Source organism: Mytilus trossulus, unplaced genomic scaffold, assembly GCF_036588685.1.
Source record: "Mytilus trossulus isolate FHL-02 unplaced genomic scaffold, PNRI_Mtr1.1.1.hap1 h1tg000719l__unscaffolded, whole genome shotgun sequence".
In the NCBI taxonomy this organism is placed as follows: Eukaryota; Metazoa; Mollusca; class Bivalvia; order Mytilida; family Mytilidae; genus Mytilus; species Mytilus trossulus.
This window is the reverse complement of record NW_026963464.1, coordinates 14,433-19,884: the sequence shown is the minus strand read 5'-3', so window position 1 is coordinate 19,884 and position 5,452 is coordinate 14,433. Positions and strand designations below refer to the sequence as shown.

At 40.9% G+C, this 5,452-nt stretch overlaps 1 pseudogene; it reads left to right on the top strand.

Annotated features, from left to right (window-relative positions):
* Positions 1 to 8: 8 nt before the first annotated feature.
* Positions 9 to 759, top strand: LOC134702859 (NADH-ubiquinone oxidoreductase chain 4-like; annotated as a pseudogene).
* The last annotated feature ends 4,693 nt before the right edge of the window (positions 760 to 5,452 follow it).

Here is a 5,452-nt window from a genome sequence, read left to right as displayed (position 1 = left end):
GGTTTCTTATCAAGCTACCAATATATCCATTTCACCTGTGACTACCTAAGGCTCACGTAGAGGCCCCAGTAGCCGGTTCGATGCTATTGGCCGGGGTGGTACTAAAATTAGGAGGGTACGGGCTGCTTCGATTTATAATAGTTATACAAATAAGGCTTAGAAGCGTTTTTTTTTGTGCTGCTACTAGTGGTGAACTTGGCAGGAGGTGTCTACGCAGGATTAGCGTGTGTACGGCAAGTGGACCTAAAATGTTTGGTAGCATATTCCTCTGTAGCGCATATGAGGCTTGTGCTATTAGGAGTGCTTAGCAACACGGTATTAGGGGTAGTGGGGGCCATTATTATTATGATCGGGCATGGGTTGTGTTCATCAGGTTTGTTCAGGTATGTGAATGCTATCTATAAGATGAGGCACTCGCGTCTGCTAGTAATAAATAAAGGGGGCTTGTTAGTCTGCCCAAGTCTAGTCTTAATGTGTTTCCTGTTAAGATCAAGCAACATAGCAGCCCCTCCTAGTCTAAACTTATTTGGGGAAATCCTCGTTTTCGGCGTGGGAGGGTGAATAAGTGGAGTGTTCCTGCTTATCCTGGGTCTGATAAGCTTTATTAGGGCATGTTTTAGACTATACCTATATGGAAGTTGTTGTCACGGGAAGGGGGTGTCACACAGGGAGTCCTTAAACTTGAGAAGAGTTTGTGATGTTTTTGTTCTGGCGGCTCATTGGATACCGCTGAACTTTATGTTTATGTTTATACCCTAAACAATGAATCGTAATCCTTATTCTCGTTACTATGTACCAGGTCCAAGTCCGTGGCCCTTTTTTGTGGCTATCTCGGCAAACGGAATAGCGGTAGGGTTAATTTTGTGACTGCATCGAACTCCCAGATTTCTATTAATAGGAATGAGGTTGGGGTGTATACTATTGAGAACTTTTAGATGATGGCGAGACTTAATTCGTGAGGGAGATATTGGGTTTCATACTCGCTTCGTAATCAAGAGATTTCGTGATGGAGTTGCCCTTTTTATTCTGTCTGAAGTAATGTTCTTCTTTTCTTTTTTTTGGACTTTCTTCCATAATGCCTTAAGACCCTCGTGTGAACTAGGGATGCGATGACCCCCTCCAGGGATCCGCACGCCAAACCCGTCGTCGACAAGGCTGTTCGAGACAGGTCTTTTAATTAGGAGGGGGTTATTCGTAACTCAAGCCCATAAGAGAATGCGTTTGAAGGATTATGATGTTGGGCCATTTATTGGCCTAGTGGTAACAATTTTATGTGGGACTGTGTTCTTCCTAGTGCAACTTCGAGAATACTACTGAAACTCATACACTATTGCAGATAGGGTGTATGGAAGAGTGTTTTATTTACTAACTGGGTTTCATGGAATGCACGTAGTTGTGGGGACTCTTTGACTAATGGTGAGGTTAGTCCGACTATGGCGTGGGGAGTTTTCCAGTCAACGGCACTTTGGTTTTGAGGCTTGCATTTGGTACTGACACTTCGTAGATGTGGTATGGGTAGCATTATGATGTTTAGTATATGTGTGGTTTGGAGGATGGTTATACATGTGGTGGTTCAAAATATGAGACGGGGACGTCTATACGTTTAAGTACCCAGACGCAAAGCCTTCGTGGTATGCGTACATTCAAGAAGAGCATGCTCCGTCCTGATATAAGATTCCTGACCATTTAAAAGGTTAAAAATAGGAGTCATACAGACTAGTTAAACAGTTTTGATTTGAAATCAAGTACCAAAGCGATTCCAAGCGCTTACTAGTCTGAGTAAAGTAGTCTAATTAAGGACAGAAGACCTATGATTTTCAAGTGTTATAAGTAACCTTTACTTGAAATGGTAAGCTTTGTGGTAAGACCTATAAAATTAGTGAGATTAGGGGTAATATTGATCGGGACAATTCTTAGGGTTAGAAGAGAAGAGATAGTAGGGGTGTGACTCGGTTTAGAGCTAAATCTGTATGGATTTCTTGTAATTATAAACCCTGATGGTCACTATAGTCCTGAGCCCTGTGTAAAATATTTTGTGGTACAAAGAACGGGGTCAATTCTGATACTAGTGGGTTTTGTAACCTTGATAGAGCAGCACGTAGTGAGAGGGCTGGTGATAAGGGGGGCGGGTACAGTGTTAAAATCTGGCGTTTTCCCGCTACATTCGTGGGTCCCTTCAATTATTAAGAACAGCAGATGGTTAGCAAGAGGGTTAATATTAACTTGGCAAAAAGTCGCCCCCCTTGTCTTTTTATCAATAATTATACCCTCTAAGGGGTTGTGAGTAGTAATTGTATTGATAGCTGGAATTGGGGCAGTAGGGGGCCTTAACCAGAATTCAGTACGAGTAATAAGCGCGTACTCGTCGTTTGTGCATACATCATGAATGCTGTTAGGGCTCACATGGTCAAGAGTAGTCTTTGTAGGGTATTTTGCAGTTTACTCGCTGTCGGTAGGGCTGTTTTTTTATGGGTGCTCAATAATAAACAAAACAAGAATGGGCGGTCAGATTAGTAGAGCCGCGAGGGGTATAGGGTTACTGATACTGATGGGGATGCCTCCTTTCCTTGGCTTTCTAGCGAAAGTATTGGTGTTTCTAATGAGAGGAAGGGCTGTAATCGTGGCTTGTATTATAGGTTCAGTAATCAGGCTAAAATTCTACATTGACTTTTTTTATAGGATAGTAATAAAAAGGTTAGTAGACAAAAACAAAGCAGAATTCAAGATTATGTGGAGGATAGTGATCGGGGCTAACCTAGCAGGGGGGGCATTGATCTTGGTGAGATTTATTTAGAAACTGCTTTTAGGCCAGGGGCGTTTTGATTTCGGCTCAAAAAGAGTGGGTAAAACCACAAAAGTATGATAAAAAGGTAATTTAAAATAAAATATTTTGTTTCAAACATAACTATAGGTAGTTGTTACCTCCTTTTTGTAGAATGGTACTTTAAAAAAAAGGATTGGTTTGCATCTAATTATTAAGCCTAGGTTTTCATTCTTAAGTGAGGAAGTTAATTAACATAATAGGGCTGCTAACTTTGTTATAAATGGCTTGTACCATTTTTCCTTATAAAAAAGTAGTTTAATTTAAGAACGATAGGTTGTGGGGCTATTAGTGGTGTCAACCCTTTTTTAGCTAGATATAGTTTAAAATAAAATATTGGCTTTGGGAGCTAAAGACACTTCCATAAGTTTTCTAGAAGAATGGTTATGGGGTTAAGAGTTGCGTTTGTCTGCATTGTGTCTTTTTTGTTTACGGGGTTATTTATGCTACTAAGGGAAAAGCGGGGTCTAGACCGAGAAAAGTGCAGTCCATATGAGTGTGGATTTGAGCCTATTGGAAGAGCTCGGAGGCCCTTTTCTATCCGATTCTTTCTAGTAGCAGTTTTGTTCGTCGTGTTTGATGTAGAGGTAGTGCTGTTAATACCTTTTGCCTACATGTTCTTTTACGGTAAGAGAGTGTTAGGGATTTTGTCCTCAAGGGGTTTCCTTCTTATCTTGTTTGGGGGTCTCTACCACGAATATCGTGAGGGGTCTTTGGAATGAGTAGGTTAATACTAGAAGTGGCATTTATGCGAAACGAATTTTGATGAGAGGTGATTGTAAGAGGCTTACTTTTGCTGTTGGAAGTGTATTGTGTGTACCTGTGGTTTTCACGTCGAGAGTGCTTCTTAAGGAAGTATGGGACCAATGAAAGTTCTCAAGGATCTAATAGAAGGTTTGAAAAGGCATATCTTACTATAGCGTATAGGGAAAAAAATATTAAGAGGCTAAAATCTAGTGCGGCTCTAAGGGCTAATAAGGCTAGATGATTGGCTTCTAAGTAAGGATAAATAAAATGATAAAAATACTAAAAAAGGAAGAAGTAGGGGGTTATGGAGAAGTGGAGTCCTGGTGACGTCGATGGCTGTGATCAACAAATCACAAAGATATTGGAACCCTTTATCTGTATAGCGGAGTCTGAGGAGGGTTGTTTGGAGCAAGGTTGAGGTTAATGATCCGAATGCAACTGGGGCATCCTGGAGCAGTGTTCTTAAAAAGAGATTGATTCTATAATGTGGTGGTTACAACGCATGCCTTAATAATAATTTTTTTTGCTGTGATACCTATCTTAATTGGAGCTTTCGGTAATTGGTTGATTCCTCTGCTAGTAGGAGGTAAAGATATAATTTACCCGCGAATAAACAACTTAAGTTATTGACTATCTCCTAATGCACTATATTTACTAATACTGTCCTTTAGAACGGATAAAGGAGTTGGTGCTGGATGAACTATTTACCCCCCTTTATCTGTGTACCCCTATCATAGGGGCCCTAGGATGGATGTTCTTATTGTGTCACTACATCTAGCTGGGCTCAGCTCTCTAGTGGGGGCTATTAACTTTGCTAGGACCAATAAAAATATGCCAGTGTTAGAAATGAAAGGAGAACGAGCGGAGCTTTATGTTTTAAGGATTAGAGTTACTGCAGTTCTTTTAATTATTTCAATTCCGGTTCTAGGAGGGGGCATCACAATAATCTTGTTTGACCGAAACTTTAACACAACTTTTTTCGATCCCGCAGGAGGGGGGGACCCCGTTTTGTTCCAACATTTGTTTTGATTTTTTGGGCATCCGGAAGTGTATATTCTTATTCTACCTGCCTTTGGTGTGATATCAAAAGTAATTATGCATTGCTCTGGAAAAGAAGCGGTTTTTGGTCTAATTGGGATAGTATACGCAATAATCGGAATTGGAGGGTTAGGGTGTATGGTGTGGGCTCACCACATGTTTACCGTAGGTCTTAATGTTGATACTCGAGGCTATTTTTCTACCGCAACTATAGTAATCGCTGTTCCAACAGGGGTGAAAGTATTCAGATGACTGGCAACTATAGCAGGAAGAAAATTCAAAATAAAGCCTGCCGCCTACTGAAGTACTGGGTTTCTGTTTTTATTCACCGTGGGAGGGCTAACAGGGGTCTTACTGTCTAGGGCTTCTATGGATGTGTCTCTACACGACACATATTATGTGGTGGCTCATTTCCATTATGTGCTAAGAATAGGGGCGGTGTTTGGGGTGTTCTGTGGTCTTAACCATTGGTTGCCAAATTTTGTTGGAGTATGCTTTAATAAGAAATGGAGGAAAGCCCATTTTATAGCAATATTTTTTGGGGTAAATACTACCTTCTTTCCTCAGCATTTCTTAGGCCTAAGAGGAATGCCTCGACGGTATATAGACTACGCTGATATTTATGCTCACTGACATTGGGTGTCTTCTTATGGGTCCGCTGTGTCTTTTGGGTCTCTAATATATTTTAAGTTCCTTCTATGAGAGGCTCTAGTAAGCCAGCGAGGGGTTGTATTTAGTGGGGGTTTATGTGGTGAAATAGACTGAGCAGGTACCCGAGACCTTTATCCAGGAAGGAAGCATGTTTATAGCCAATTGCCATTTGTGTGAACTAACCCTTATAACACG